General features: G+C 39.0%; 1 pseudogene; it reads right to left on the reverse strand.

Moving 5' to 3' along the window:
* Positions 1–279: 279 nt before the first annotated feature.
* Positions 280–13,854, reverse strand: LOC114218190 (phosphatidylinositol N-acetylglucosaminyltransferase subunit P pseudogene; annotated as a pseudogene).
* Between the last annotated feature and the right edge of the window lie 1,907 nt (positions 13,855–15,761).

Genomic DNA, 15,761 nt, shown 5'->3' on the forward strand with positions numbered 1-15,761 from the left:
TTCTGTTTCACATATATTTAAATCTCAGCCACTAAACATATTTTCTGATCTTTTTTTATGGTAATGCAGTATTTTATTTATTCTGTTCATTAATAACTAATACTCAAGAACTTTTATAATATTAATAGAACTTAATCTAAAAGAATCAACTTACTTTGTTTACATTTCAATATAGGGTACGAGAGAGAGTCAAAATAATTATGGTCAAAATTATTACATAAAAAATTATAGTAAATGCTCCGGTGTTAGTCTACATACAATTTAGTTTTTGGGATAAAGTTATTTAGTTGCCAGGAAGAACATTTGGTTTACTTCACTAATAGGAATCTCGCTTAATGCTTGGGATGGCCTCTTCCCGGTATTTCTTCTGCTGTTGATTTTTAGCATAAGTTATCTGTGATTGTATGAACGGAGTTGAGTGGAGAGGTACTCATCATGTTTATTCCAAATAAGAGTATGTAACCAATTACTATAGTAGTGAGGACGTAGACGGGCAGTGCAACCGCCCAGTATTTTTGAAGCCAATAGGTTAATTCTAAGGAGTTTAGCTAAGATTCAGGAATAAATGCCCACACAAGATACAGAATGAAGCCAAATTGGGAGCTTAAGAAAAGAACAAAGCCATAAATCCCTCTTTCTGGCAATGGCGACGGTGAATTTTCCACCTTTTTCCCTGTGGCTTTAGACAATCTTGGGTCCTCAAAGCGCCCACTCAGGCCCCTCCCGACAGCTTGGCCACTTCAGCGCCAAGCCTCCCCCAACCCCCCCCGCTCCCCCGCTCCCCCCTCCCGTCCCCTGGCCCCGGTGCAAGAGCCTTTCGGAAAGCCTCCTCGGGCGAGAGAGGGAAAAACTAAAGGAAAGGCAGGGTCGCTAAGGTGCCGCCCCCCGCCCCCCCCCCAGATTGGGGGACGGCCGGATTGCTCTGGTCGCCGCCACGGAAGAGCTTTCTGATCTTTTCTAAAAGCCACTCTACCTATAATAACTTGACTACCTTAGATAAACTTAGTAGTGTGTTAAATGCAATAAACCCTTGCACATGAGGAGCAAATCCATATAGATAAAAAGAGGAGTTTTGATAAAGAATAATATCACGTTTCAGGCGCCTTGCCAAAGAGGGGCCATAGCAGTCTGATCAGGAGCAGGAGCATTAAAAGACCTCCCCAAATTTAGATATAATTCAGTTACCGTCAAGGAATGTATTCTGGCTAAGGTAGAAAAAGCACAGAGGCTACATGAAGAGTTTTAGAAGAGACTTGAAATGTTTAAAAAAAGTCATATGAAGTAAAAATACTTGGGTATAAAAACCACAGAGCCTTAAAAATCATGCCTGTTATAGTTTGAGGAAGCAAATAATAAGATCGTCCCTGGAGGGACAGGAGGTTGGTAGCACATTGATGTGATTACTGCCTTCTAGGGGAGGCTGAGGGGAATGTATTCATATAATAAAATTCATAAACAATGAACAAATCGGATGTCACTTTATTAATTTTTAGTAAAAAATATAATTGTCACAAGGGCAAGAAATTTAAACTTGTATGACATATGCATATTCTCAGTGTGGGTAGTCTATACTTTATGCCTAAAAAACAAATAATAACTAGAAAGTGACTGGGAGAGCATATAGTCAGCACAATGAAAGTTATTGAGGTGATCTTAATGGCAGTTTCATCAAGTTATGACAATCTGATGAATCGATCTCCATCCTATAGGGTTAATCTCGATTTTGATCTGATGTCTATATTCATAGGTAAGGGACTCTTTTTCCTGGAGGGTGCTAGAAACACACTGTCAATATTAGTGTTGTAAACTCTCAAAAGTAGAACATTTCCTTTGTGATCTATCTATCTATCTATCTATTCCTTTCTCATTCATTGATTCAGAAAGTATTTAATGAATATCTACAACTTGTCAGGCATTGTGCTCATGCTGGGCATAAAAAAGGGGGCAAGACAAACATAGCCCTACGGAGATTAAAGTCTCCTGCCGTACAGAGATTAAGGTCTAGATCTTAATTGAGATTGAAGTTATACAACAAACAAGTTGTGACCAGAGTATAAATGATAGAGGAAGTTCAGGGTACTGTGGAAGCCAGTAAGAGGGACATCTGAGACTGGGGAAGTCTTCTTGTAGGAAGTGGTATCTTACTTAGGACTTGAAGTTTTTGTAGAGGTAATTTGACAATATTATGCCAAAAGTTTAAAGCTATGTCTATATTTGACACTGTAAATTTTAGATATTTATTCTAAAGAAATAATCATAGATGTGTAAAAAGATAAAACATCCTGGGTCTTGGTTTTATAAAGAGAAAAATTGGAAATAATAGAGAAATGGTTAAACAAATCATTATATATATATTAAACAAAATGTGATATATATTATAAACAAAATGATTATATATATAATGAAAGACATACTGCACAGCTAATACAAATATTATTGTCAGAATATCTACTGTCTAAGTCAGGAGTTAGCAAACTACAGCCAGATTATGACAATGGCCTGCCATCTGCTTTGTTTTTTTAACTTTTTATTTTGCAGTAACTGTGGATTCGTAGGAAGTTGCAAAGATAGTACCAGCAAAGGCCTGTGTATCCTTCACCTGATATCGTTTGCTGGTTACAGCTTACATATAACTATAGTCCAAGGTCAAAACTGGGAATTGACATTATTAGTATGATGTGTGTGTAGATTCCTATAATCATGACCATGACAAGATATAGAACTATGCCATTATCCAAAGAAATCCCTTGTCCTCTTCTTTTATAGTCATATTCACCCCTTCTCCCTTACCATTTCCGAACCTTGCTCTTCATCTCTGTAATTTTGTCATTTTGGAGAATGTTATATAAGTGAAATCATAACTTTTAAAATTGGCCTTTTTTTTTTCACTCAGCATCATGTCCTTGGATGCATCAAATTTTACATGTATTAGTAGTTCAGTTCTTTTTAGTGCTGAATAATATTCTATGATAGGGATATATCACATTTTGTTTAACCATTCACCTATTGAAGGACTTTATGTTCGTATCCTGTTTTTGACTGTTACAAATAAAACTGCTGTGACCATTTGTGTGTAGGTTTTTTTGTGGACATAAGTTTTTATTTCTCTGGGATAAATGCCTAGAAATGTGATTGCTAGGTCAGATGGTAAGTGTATGTTTAGCTGTTTAAATAACTGCTAAGTGCCTATATCATTTTATAATCCCCTAAACAATGTATAAGAGATCCAGTTGATCTGCATACTTGCCAGCATTTGGTATTATTATTATTTTTTTAATTTTAGCTGTTCTGATAGGTCTGTAGTAATATCTAATCATGTGAGATTTTGGTCAGATACATAGTTTGCACTACCACATGGTTTTGATTTCTGCAACTATAAAACATGTCTTAAAATTGGACAGAATGATTCCTCCCACTATAGCCTTCTCTGAAAATTGTTTTAGCTTTTCTGGTTCTTTGCCTCTTCATATAAATTTTAGAATAATTTTGTCTATATCTGCAAAAAGATATGTTGGGACTATGATGGGAGTTACGTTATGTTAAGCTTGTATATCAACTTAGGGAGCATTGAGATCTTTACTATGTTGAGTCTTTCAGTCCATGAACACAATATGTCTACTACCTGTTTTTGCAAATAAAGTTTTATTGGAACACTGTTATGCCTATTCATTTACATACCACCATTTACATATTGTACATATTTACATATTGCTTTCTTGGTAGAACAGCAGAGTCAAATAGTTGTGACAAAGACTGGCCCAAAAGCCTAAAATATTTACTCGCTGACCCTTTCCAGAAACATTTGCCAATCTCTGGGTCAGATAAATATTTATTCTATACTGTGGAAACAGCATATTACAAGACAGTATAAATGGTATGGTACCATTTTAATCACACTTACATGTATATATATGCAAAGTAAGATGACAGAAAGAATATAAAACAAGATTTTAACCTTGGGTCTTTCAGGAAAGTAGTATTAATGGTGATTTCTAAAAAAATTTTCTCTGTGGTTATGTCTTCTACTCTCTGTCCTAGCTAGCTAAAAGGAATTTATCAAGTTAAGGAAGGATTCTCCTTTCAAATCTCTCTCACCAATCTTATAAGACTTTTTCTTTTCAGGTTTAAAGAGACTTTGAAATTATAGAAGATATGACAATCTATTGTTTATGTTAGAGATAGTCAATGATGCTTTTCCAATATGCCTTTTCAAAGCGTGGATTTAAGAAACTAAGGTTGATAAGCACAACTTATTATAAGATAATAAAATGCCATAGGTATTAAGAGTCTTAATTCTTGGTTTATTTTTAATAATAGCAATGGAGTGAGTTTAAACTCAATAAATAAACACTTAAGGTTTATTTACCAGTTACTGCATGCAAATGCAACATGCTTAAGCCTGAACACCAATATGAGCAAATTGGTTACTGCTGAATGACTGTTTCAAATTATGGATACTGGCAAAGTGAAAACTTGCATTTTTGCTGCTCTGACCCTCTGTTAACTGTTACTGATGGCAGATTAACCAAGATCTAGACAGATCCAATAACAAGTCACACCATGAGAGTAAGCTGCTATTTGAGAAATGGAGTGTATGTCATAAAATATAGTGATGATAGGATGCTTTCATCTGGAAAGGGCTCTGATAAGGTCATGAAAGACCAAAGAGGTGTTTGGAAGGGACACAGGGTAACTGACGGGTTAATAACCTCCTTCATAAAGTCAAAATGCACCTCAGGTGACTCCACTCTGCTCCTGCATTGATTATTTCTTAAACCCTAATCTTGATTTTTTAACTGTATTCTGCATCTACTCTGCAAGTATTCATTTATATGGTATGAACTAAAATAAATTAACATTACTTTAATAACTCTAGGAATTATACATTAATAGTTCCCTCTTCATAACCAATGAAGAAAGTTTGTATGGGGAAAAGATATGCAATTATAAAAGGCTCTGATCCTACTCAGAAACAGGCACAAATTTTCTTAAATGAAAACATGTTTATTATATAAAGGCTGCAGATGCTCAGAACAGCTTGTCATCCCTTTGCTTTTAGGTGATGCCCACACAGCACTAAGAACAGCAGAGATCTGGCAATTTCCTAATTAAATGTGATCAATATTGACAACCAAAAGGCATCATTCTGGCCCTGGAGTAGATTTTTGGATCACAATTATCCTATTTGTCTGTCTACATTGTTCATATTAACTGGATAAATTGGCTGATCAAATCTCCACTTCTGTAATACCAGCCTGAAGGAGAGAGGTTTAGGGATTTGCACAACAGTAGACAATGAATAAAAGGTGTCCATTCGTTCATCCATTCTTTTAACAAAGGTTGATGATTGCTCTACTGTGATTCTATGTGCTTGGTATATGGAGATTACCATAATGGGTAAGGCATGGATCCTTCTCCACGAGAAGCTCAGAAATTATGATAAAAAAATAGGATGCATAATCATGAAGGTATAAGGCAGATATGTCATCAGAAATACATAAATGCAGTACTGTAGGAATTTATAGGATAAGGCATTATTTCTGTCTGAGGGGATCAGAAAGAGCTTTCTGGAGGAAGTGACCTTGAACGGGGACTTGAAGGCAGGATGTAGGTAAGGCCAAGACACAGATAGGGATGCAGAATAATTAAACTAGAGTAAACTTAAGAGAGGGGGAAATTAGTGTAAGGCTTCAGGGGTGTTTTGGGGAGCTCAATGGCAGATATGGAGCCAGGCCTCAGGGAGAGATTGGTGTCAAGGCCGGGAAACAATCAGGAACTTGAAGTTCTTTTATTTTTGCTTCATTTCTTTCTCTCTATAGACTTGCTTTCTTTGCTTCTCCATTCACACAGTGGACTATAGCCACTCGCAACTCTTTAATTAAAAGACTTCAAAGAGGGGCATCTGGGTGGCTCAGTCAGTTAAGTGTCTGACTCCTGATTTTGGCCGAGGTCATGATCTCAGGGTTGTGAGATCGAGCCCCACGTTGGGCTCTGCTCTGGGCGTGGAGCCTGCTTAAGATTCTCTCTCTCCCTCTGCCCCTCCCCTACCCCTGCTCAAGCAGACACGTGTGCTCTCTCTCAGATAAAAAAAAAAAAAAAAAGACGGCAAAGAGAATCTTCTTGCCCTACATTTATGTCAGTCTCATGAACCACAGCAAGGAGAGTGAAGTCACAAATTAACATAGCTTCCAGGGGAAGATCTGGAAGTTCCTCGCTAAGGAGAGATAACTTGCATGCTGGTCAGGTATTTCCTGATGGTGATGTACTGTCTGATGTGTGGGGAATTGTAGAACAGTGCAATTGGAATACTGGTTTAGAAGGGCAGTTGAGGAAAAATAATGAAGGACTTTGGGGAATCACTGAGAAGAGTAGTAATATAAAATGAATGCTCTGGATAAATTAATTTGACAGCACTGAGTATGATAAAATGAAGTATAGATTTCCTTTTGTCTTCTTTTTGTATTCATTGATCTTGCTGCATTATGTGCACCTTTGTAAACCACTTTAACTTCTTTGGAAACAAGATGAAAGATGATACAATAATTGTCAATTTTTTAAAAAGGAATACGGGTGATAGGTAATAAAAATTCAACTTAGAATTTGTGTTATCCACTAATTTGCTCTGTGATTATTCATTGTCACTAAACCACTCTGGGTTCAATTTTTCTAGTTTTTCAAAAATGTGAGTTTCAACTAGAAAAATGACTCTGTGTGCCCTTCATTCCACTTGCCTCATCCAGACAGTATTAAACTTCTTGGCACTTTCCCTCTGAGCTTGGACTGGGCATCAGAATCTTTCTCCATTCTCTAGGCAGCTCATAAACACCAATCCACTGCAGGTATCACTGGAGGCCAAAATATTTGCCATCTCTCGACTACGATTCTAAAATGTTAGGTTTTCATAATATCACAGGATGCAGATGGAACTTTTTGCCAACCCCCTTGTTTTACAAATGAGAAAACTGAGACCCGGAAAGAGTAAGTGATTGGCATAACATCACACAAGCTAGTAAGTTATAGCCTGAGATTAGATTTTTCTTTTAGTAATTTTAATGAAAAATTGTCTTTGCTGTTATAATCCTTCCTCTATGTGATCACTTAGCTTTGATTTGGAATTGTTCTTTTAAATAATGCAACCGAGTTACTGAGGTTTTTTTTTTTAATTTTATATTTTCTAACAGACTGATGAGACATAACTACCTGAATTCACATTTTCTGGTTAATGAAATGTGATTTTTAGTGGACGACCACTGACATTCCAGAATTCAGCAATTAGGCAAAAGCCATGTTTTTAATATTGTGAAATTGGAACTTTAACCAGCTTATGAATTGGCAAATCTGGGTACACACTGTACTTGGTGTTCTGTTACTCTTATTTTCCTCTTCTTGCCTATGTGCCCTGATTTCTCAGCTGCTGTGGGAGTGCAAAATTAGAATCCTAGAGATGCAAGATTTTTCAGGTCACCTGATCTGGTCTTTGGAGACCAGGGAGATGAACTTCTTTGTCAACCAAGACAGGAAACTACCAAACTCATTCTGAATGAACTCAACAGATGCAGACCAGATCAGGATCATATATCCTCCTTTAGTACAGACATTTGTTTTAGTTTATAAACCCCTTGTAGGTGATACTCATTCTGCTGTGTTGCCATTATTTGTTCACTGGTTTAATCTCCCCTTGGAGGCCCTTGAGGATAGGAATGTGTATCTGTCATTGCTTAGAGTATCCAACACGTATTAGGAGTTGATAAATGTCCATTGTTCAATGAACGATGCAGCTGCTCATTGAATTCTATTTTGTTATGAAGCATAGTGGAAGCTCCTTTCTTTTGCTTGGCCCCTTCAGAGGGGCCCACATCTCTGGTGCCCCAGCACAAGGACTAATACAAAATGACCAATCAGGAAATATTTGTTGAATGAAGAGATGAATAAAAGATGACTTCACATCTCTTGAAAGTCTCCTCACACGTTCATTCTTGTGTTATCCCTATTTTCCCAATTTGTATTGATGTATTAAAGATATTTTTCCCCATATGAACCTATTCATGCCCTGTTAAACTTCAAAATATTAGTCAAACTAGAAGACATAATAGGTGAGAATCCCAATTATATCATAGCTTCTTGTGCTGGGGCCTTTCCTTACATTGCCAATTAAATTTAACAAGCAATCTCAAACATCTCTGTGTATAAGGCACAGCGGATGGGGCAGATAGTTAAGGAATTTTAGCAGAGGAATGACTTGACCAAACACCCTGTTGGCCCTTCAATGTGACCAGTCTTTGCTAACTCCTTGGCAATCACCATGTTTCCTCCCATGTCTGGGCTTCCCTCTCCTGTTGTTGCTCTCCCTAGGCATCCTGGCTATTGGGTCAAACATCCCGAGTGTGAATCCTGACTACTACCACTACTACTACTGCTGCCTAGTTGTGTGACCTTGCCATGTTTCTTAATCTCTCTGTGTCTCAGTTTCCTCATCTGTGAAATGGGCATGCTTATACTTAGGAGGTTTCTTGGTTAGGTGTCTATGAAATTATGCACACAAAGTGCTTACCACAGTGCCTGGCACACAATGAACGCCAGTCATTTTCATTATTAATATAAAAAGGCTTTCAGTCTGCATTTCCTCATTCCCTAATCTGTGTTCAAGGCCCAGTTCAAATGTTGCTACTGCTACGAAGATTTCTCTGCTGCCAGTCAACCTGGTCTTTCCCTTTTCACATGTCTTTAGTGCGTACTCACTCTACCTCACAAGTACTCCCTTGTTCCAGGGCAGTAGGCAAGCTTTCCTGGTTTTCCAATGGCCTGTGGCACACAATTTAGCACTTGGATATAAAGACATTTAAGAGCATTCTGCCTTGTTCATGATATAATTATTCCCTGCCTTTGTCTTCCTTTCAAATGAAGTTTAAGCAACATGTGAGGCTAAGCAAAAGGACGGTGTAAGGTAAAACACAGACTCTTAGAAAACACTTTCTGTTTAACAAGGGCTGAAGGGGCCAGGCTACACTCTAGCTTTCTCTCTCTCCAACGGTTTTTTTTCTCCTGTTAACTCCTGAGTTCAGTTGGCTTTCTGATTTAAATGAGCCCATTTTTCTGTGCAGAAGCTTTTTATCTTGATGAAGTCCCGAAAGTTCATTTTTGCTTTTGTTTCACTAGCCTTTGGAGATGTATCTTGAAAGAAGTTGCTGTGGGCGATGTCAAAGAGGTTACTGCCTATGTTCTCCTCTAGGATTTTGATGGATTCCATATATACAATGGAATATTACTCAGCCATCAGAAAGGATGAATACCCAACTTTTACATCAACATGGATGGGACTGGAGGAGATGATGCTAAGTGAAATAAGTCAAGCAGAGAAAGTCAATTATCATATGGTTTCACTTATTTGTGGAACATAAGGAATAGCAGGGAGGACATTAGGAGAAGGAAGGGAAGAATGGGTGGGGGAATTGGAGGGAGAGATGAACCATGAGAGACTATGGACTCTGAGAAACAAACAGGGTTTTCAAGGGGAGGGGGGAGGGGGGATGGGTTAGCCTGGTGATGGGTATTAAGGAGGGCACGTACTGCATGGAGCACTGGGTGTTGTACGAAAACAATGGATCGTGGATCACTGCATCAAAAACCTAATGATGTATTGTATGGTGACTAACACAACATAATAAAATTTAAAAAATAAAATAAATGAGCCCATTTTTCTTAAGCTGCTGCCATCGATTTCTGGGCATACAACACTGTTACAATCATTGGTTTGTGAAGGTTTTTGGTGCCAGATTCCCCGTTTCCTCCATCTAAACCCTCAGCATTCTGCACAGCTGTACAGAATTGGCATTTCTATATTAACCACATCCAATCAGCTTGTGAAATGGCCAAATCCAGGGTCTTTTACCCATTAATTCAAACAGTTGTAGGAAAATAGTCTCAAGGATTTGTCAGCCAATTGTGGGCTATGCAGGACAGAGTTGTCTTTCCCTGAGTTAGCAGGGTCTTCATCCCCTGCTTCACGTGTTTTGCTAGCCCTCAGCTATAGACAGCCCACCAAATTGTGGAGGGATGACACACACAAATTCTAGATAGTGGTTACTTTTGGGGGTGGAGGATGAGAGAGAGAATGGAGATGGGAAGCGAAAGTAACAGAGGGACTTTCCAGTACAATGCTAACATTCCCTAAACTATCAGTGGTTGCTTGCAGGTGTGTTGTATTAGTTATTTTTTTATACTCTGCAATATAATAATTTTGTATGTATTTAATATACTTTTTTAAAGTAGAAAAACTGGGAATTATAAGCCTATGAATATTTTCTCCCTTGCCATCTTTGTCCTGCATTCAAAATGCAATCATCCAAGAATTCTCAAACTTAATATTAGAAAGGTCATCTTGTGCTGCCCACCTTGTCATCTTAGTTTTCAAACTACCAGTTCTTAGGATTCTGTTGGAGGTGCTTCAAGCACCATCCAGAGAGGCAAAGGGAAGTCAACAGGTAGAGTCTGGGCTCCTCACCCCCTTCAAATACATTTGATTCTGTTTTACATGTTAAGATTCTTAACCCTTAAAAAAGGGTTAGAAATGGTTAAAAAACCAGGAGGGAGAGCATTATAGCTATTTTCTGGTTTTTGAAAGCTACCAAATGAAATTAGACTGCAGGTTGCTTGAGGCAGTCCAAGTTTATGCCTTTGTGCCTGATGTCTCAGGGGAATTACTTACTAATGGCCCCCTCCTTTCATTCTTTGATGGTCTTGGTTTGGATCATAAATTGTCAGGTCATCCTAGTTACAAAGAGTACTTTTCTAACAACTTTATCTAAGATTGCAAAGGACTAGTTCCCAAAGCTGAAGCAAGGAGTGAAAGAAATGAAGAGGACCAATTAGGGAGCTTTCTTGATCCGTTTTTTTTCCAAACTTTTTTTTTAAAGTAGAATTTTTTCTGGGTTTATTTCTTTTTAACCATTTTTTTCCTAAGGTATCATTTGCAGATTCCTCACCTTATCCTCTCAGGATTGTAGAATATGTGTATAAAAAGGAAATAAAAGATCATCAAGACCATCCCAGTCAGATGGATATGGGGAACTCTACTGTCAGTCACCTACATAAGAATCATTAGGGATATTAGCTTGTTCTTGGAGATTCTTAGTAGGTTGCTCTGGCTGGCACCTGAAATGGGAAGCCGAATTTTAGCAATGTCCAGTGTTTCTGTTGCTTGGCCATTTTTGGGGAATCCCTAGGGAGCTTTGTATGATATTACATATCATAAAAAGATATGTAATTATCTTAATTATTCTAAATGCTGTCTTTCCTCTTATCAAATAAATATCACTTGTCTCCCTCATATTTAATATTTATCAAACCTATAGGTGCTATTGTGACTAATACAAAATACAGTGTGTTTAAAAGTTGTCCAATTCATAATAGCTATTTGTCTTTTTTTTCCCCCAACAAATAACTACCAAGAATACAAACTATCATGTAAAAATCTGATACCTTATTTTAGTTTATCGTTGGGTCATTACACTCTGAAACAGTGAAGACTTATTACAATTCACTTAACTTTACAGATAAGGCCAGATAAACCAAATGTCACAAACCTAGGTCATGGCCAATGGTGTGTGCTGGTAAATGTTTAATAAGCTCTCTGTTGAGGGTGGCTGGCAGTGGGGGAAGGGGGGTAGGAAAGAAAGCCCTGATTTGTAAAGTTTATCAAATTTCTGTAATGTAAATATTTTTACCATGGCTACCAACGTGACTTTATTCAGTTTGGAACTGGGAAAAAATGCACATAATTGGCGCTTGCTGAGCTAGTGCAGGCTGGTTCTAGCAGACCACTGGGCTAACTGAAAATCGAGTTTTCATGACTCCTAACTTAATGTTCCTTTCATTACTCTGCAAATGAAGCTGGCATGTTAAGAAGCCCTGGTAGCACATTATTTCGGGAATCAGGGGCTAGCATTTTGTTTATGAACTCTGGAGCCACATAAATGTAAAATCATCCATGTCTGATTCCCTGTGGGGTTTCCTCTTGCCTCCATATCACCCTGTTCTGACCTTATAGTTGCCAGTTTGGGCTCTCCAGAAAATTTCCATGGACTTTGCTTTCCTTCTTAGCCTGGTTCTTATGATACAGTCTAGTTTATCTTCAGGGTAGCAGCTTACCAGATCTCCACTTTGGTGTGGGTCAGTCCACTTAACTATGATTTTAAGGTTTTATTAAATCTAGTTTACCAGTGGTCCTGTGGTGTCTTTGACAAGCATAGACTCTGTTAATTTTTATTAACTCTCCGTAATATATTGCTTTCCAAAGTGGATTCTAAAAAACAATAGTCCTTAAAGACGTTCAGTGAAGCAAAGCGTTTCATGGTTGAAGAGGAGTGGGAAAGGCAGGGTACTACTGTACTCTCTCTGTCCCCCACACCTTTGGAAAATCACAGTCCATATTCACAGATTAATGTCTGTGAACAGTCTTGCAGACAGATGTATACTTACTTTGGTCTGAACTAGCTTCTCCAAAATTTATTCAAGCATGGACTCTTTCATCACCGACTCCTATTTCAGTCCACAGACTATGCTTTGGGAAATGCTGAACCAGCAGCATCGGTCTTAGGGCATTTCAAAATTTACATTTCATGTTGGATTACTCTCTACTCTCCCACATCCGAATGATGGCTCCCTTTGCACCATTTGAATGGCCGATGGAGAAAGACTGACAGACTGTGAGATCAACGACTGACCCAGCCCTTCAGGCTTCAGTGGCCAGCTCTGTCTGTCTTCTAGGATTCCTTTTACTCCTCCTTTGGATGGCTTACCCTGCATAAAAGAAGGGTCTTTTTAATATAAGAATCCATTTTTACATGGAAGAACTATCAGACCATACTTCTGTTTTCTTTACTCCTGTCTACCTGACGAGAGTGGGTGGCACAAGAATGGGCAGATGTGAGTGAGGATAAAGAAGTCGGGGTAGAAGGAAATAGGGTAATAGAGGCCCTGGACAGGCAGGGAGAGGAATTTAAATGTGAAAATGGTAAGAAACAGGAAATGGAACAGCTGCCCTCTTTCTTTTGTTCTTGAACAACTTCTTCAAGAGGAATAAGTAGTGACTTTATTGAAGTAGCTCATTTATAAGGCATTTGTTTCTTTTCCTTAGATGATGACATGGCTTTAAGTTTGAACCACACCTAACGTGACCCAGGTGGCTTCAGTAAACCCGCCCCTGCCGTGCATTCTTGCATTGGTAATCCCTGACTTCTTTGCCTCTTTCTCCTGTGGAGCTCCTGTGCTGGATTCATTGCAGCTGAGCTACTTGGTACTCAGTCTCAGTCCCATGGCAATAGCCATGAATTTCCTCCTTGAACGGGGTGATATCCTTGGAGAATCCAACCTGCCCAAAAGGAACAATAAGGTGACTAGTATTTTTTTTTTTCCTTAGTGCCCAGTGGAATTATATCATTGCTTTGAATTTCTCTCCATGAAACTTCTTGTCTGGGGAATATCTACTCCACAATTGATTAAATTTCTATCTGCAGGGAATAGAAATACTTTACCAACCATCATTGCTCTGAATAAGTGTGCCTGTCCCAAGAGCCAGTGAGAGAAATGTGGGAATGTTTTACTGCTGCGTCTTCCATTGCCTCGGTTCACCCTTATTTGCTTTGAAGAGATGCTTGCTGTCATGAATGCCCTGCAGCCTGCCTCCTCAGCCGGCCTGGCTGTTTATGATTGCCAAACATTCATCTGCAGCCCGCTCACTGCCAGGCTTCCTATTCGAATTCCCAAAGCTTCTCCAGTTAGGTCTTGTTTTTTTTTTTTGTTTGTTTGTTTGTTTTTTATCTGTATTTACCTGATCTTGCAATATCGTAGGGTCATGGCGTACTCACCTTTTTATGGGACTTCCTTAGAATTCGCTCTCCTGCTCACACCTGAGAGCAGGTTTGTTAAGAAAACTGATTCTTTATAAGAGGCCACCTAATTTGGAGAGTAAATGTTGAAACCTTCTTAATCTTTTCCTTCCCTTGTGCCTTCGCTGTTTCTCAGAAATCCCTGTGGAACTTAAGACGGAGACCGTGGTTGGAATTGCTAAATGATTATATTACAAACTGTTGAGTCTGGTACTCCCCAGCGACTAGCTGAGCTGAGTGCACAGGTGTACTCAGTACACAGGGCACACAGGTGTTCTCAGTAGGTTTTAACCATTTCCATGTTTTCTCTGTCTGCCTTCTTATCCTTGGTCCTATATTAACAGCTGGTCTTCCTACCCACAATGCATCTGGAGGCACGAAGGGGGCTCATTCGGACATGTTTATTCCTGGTAAGAGTTCAATGCCTCTTTAAATTATACCGATTCTTGTTTTTCTTCTTGATACTTGAATCTCTGACTCTGTTATTTGGTGTTTACTATTTCTTTTGGGTTCCGTGGCTTTTGGCCATTTGAGCTTCTCTCCGGCTTAGAAATTGTTTTCTATTCCTAAGTTCTTGTCTGTGTATTCTGTGTGACTTCCACACTCCTTAAAAATTTGGATGAATGATGTTAAACCCTACTGGCTGGGCTGGGCCCCTTAACCTAGGGAGAAGGGAGTTTTGAAATTTTAGAACCAAATGTCCGTAGTTCTTTGCTTATTGCTAGCTTAGGGACCGTGGGTGAGACCTTCCAGATAACATGGTGATGCAGCTTGTGCCACACTAGTAGCACTCATGGTTCAGCTAGTAGAAATAAAGTTGGAGCCACTGAGGCTTCATTTGCAAACACTCGGGGATTAAACGTCTAGCTTGCCCACCCCCATACTGCTATTGATCTTGCTGCTAAAAGAAATTCAAGTAGGATTCTAACAGGCTACCAGGCATCCACCTACAAAATCAGCTCCATGTGTGGACTCAGGGTTTTGGATCCTGTGAACATGACAGGTAGTCATAATCCTTGGTTTGTTGGGGGTGGAGGGTTGAGCGATACATAATTGCCTTCCAGTAGCCTGGGAGTATCTCTTTGTGGTGTGTGCCAGGTTCTAGCCTGTTTTATGATTAACATGGTTGCTAGGCTCAAATGGAATTGAGGTGAGCAATGCACTTTCCTAGCTAAATGGAACAGAAGGTTGGCTTTCTTCTTGCGAGCTTTTATGTTCTTTTGTTTATTCTGCTTACATCTTTAATTCTTCATTTCAGGATGAGGCCCTCTGCTGTAATTCTGTGTTCTTTTTGGCTTGAAGGATTTTTATAGGCCCCTTTGTGACTAGATTATAAGTAATCACCTGTTTGCCCTGTGGGGTGGTATGCAAATCTGGAGCTCATCTTTCGATGGATGAATGATGGGCAACAGGGAGGACACATTTAAATGATGGCCTTGGTGCTAAGATAGCTAAAGCACTTGGGTCCATCTGGAAGCGTTTGAATTGCTAATGGCAGATACTGTACATCACAGGATAAGGAACCCAGGAGAGATTTGAATACAACAGAGGACCCTCATTTGGAAACATCAAATACTCCTCTGACTTTCCTGATAGGTTCTTTAAATTGTTATTTATTTATTTTTTTAAAGATTTTATTTATTTATTTGAGAGAGAGAGAATGAGAGATAGCACGAGAGGGAAGAGGGTCAGAGGGAGAAGCAGACTCCCTGCTGAGCAGGGAGCCCGATGTGGGACTCGATCCCGGGACTCCAGGATCATGACTTGAGCCAAAGGCAGTCGCTTAACCAACTGAGCCACCCAGGCGCCCAGGTTCTTTAAATTAAAAGGTAATGAGAGAAGTGAGAGAAGTTTAATCGGGAGTGGATTACAAAA

The sequence above is a fragment of the Eumetopias jubatus genome, unplaced genomic scaffold (genome assembly GCF_037043125.1).
Source record: "Eumetopias jubatus isolate StellerSeaLion01/CBP00866 unplaced genomic scaffold, mEumJub1_p1.0 scaffold_15, whole genome shotgun sequence".
Lineage (NCBI taxonomy): Eukaryota > Metazoa > Chordata > Mammalia > Carnivora > Otariidae > Eumetopias > Eumetopias jubatus.